Source organism: Oncorhynchus tshawytscha, unplaced genomic scaffold, assembly GCF_018296145.1.
Source record: "Oncorhynchus tshawytscha isolate Ot180627B unplaced genomic scaffold, Otsh_v2.0 Un_contig_2864_pilon_pilon, whole genome shotgun sequence".
Taxonomy (NCBI): domain Eukaryota; kingdom Metazoa; phylum Chordata; class Actinopteri; order Salmoniformes; family Salmonidae; genus Oncorhynchus; species Oncorhynchus tshawytscha.
In genome coordinates, this window is record NW_024609790.1 from 410,001 (window position 1) to 410,783 (window position 783).

The 783-nt window shown below is 33.2% G+C and overlaps 1 long non-coding RNA gene across 1 annotated transcript in view; it reads right to left on the reverse strand.

The window, feature by feature from the left end:
• LOC121845909 overlaps positions 1-87 on the reverse strand; it is a 2,027-nt gene extending 1,940 nt beyond the window's left edge. The window contains exon 1 of the long non-coding RNA XR_006082845.1: positions 1-87. This exon is cut by the window's left edge and continues 53 nt beyond it. This is a non-coding gene — a long non-coding RNA (uncharacterized LOC121845909).
• Between the last annotated feature and the right edge of the window lie 696 nt (positions 88-783).

Consider the following 783-nt stretch of genomic DNA (forward strand, 5'->3'; position numbering starts at 1 on the left):
AGAATAACCCCTCATATATAATGACCCCACACTATAACACACACCAGAATAACGCCTCATACATAGTGGCCCCGTACTGTATTTCTCACAACGCTGGAGTCCAGTCATGTTTAGAAAAGGTTAGGGGTCCATTCCAATTTTAAATTCTTGAATTCACTGATGTAGTGGAGAATTTACATTGAGTTACATTATACATTTTTTAAATGTGTAAGTTATTGAATTGAAATTACAGTCTTTCGACTTTTTGAATTGAAATTGAGTTGGAATTGAAAAAACATGTAATTAAAAAAAAATGAATTGAATTGTAATTCAATATTTGTCCATTTTCCAGTTAATTGAATACATCCATGTATAATTGATTTACTGTAGGATTGGTTTAGAATCATTACGGTTGTTTAAATCATTTACTGTAGGATTTATTTTGAATCTTTACGGTTGTTTAAATCATTTACTGTAGGATTGGTTTTGAATCTTTACGGTTGTTTAAATCATTTACTGTAGGATTTATTTTGAATCTTTACGGTTGTTTAAATCATTTACTGTAGGATTGGTTTTGAATCTTTACGGTTGTTTAAATCATTTACTGTAGGACTGGTTTAGAATCATTTCAACATGTAATCCTCTGTTACCAGTCTAGCTAGGCTGTCTAAACAGGGACATGATCAGCATGTAATCCTCTGTTACCAGTCTAGCCAGGCTGTCTAAACAGGGACATGATCAGCATGTAATCCTCTGTTACCAGTCTAGCTAGGCTGTCTAAACAGGGACATGATCAGCATGTAA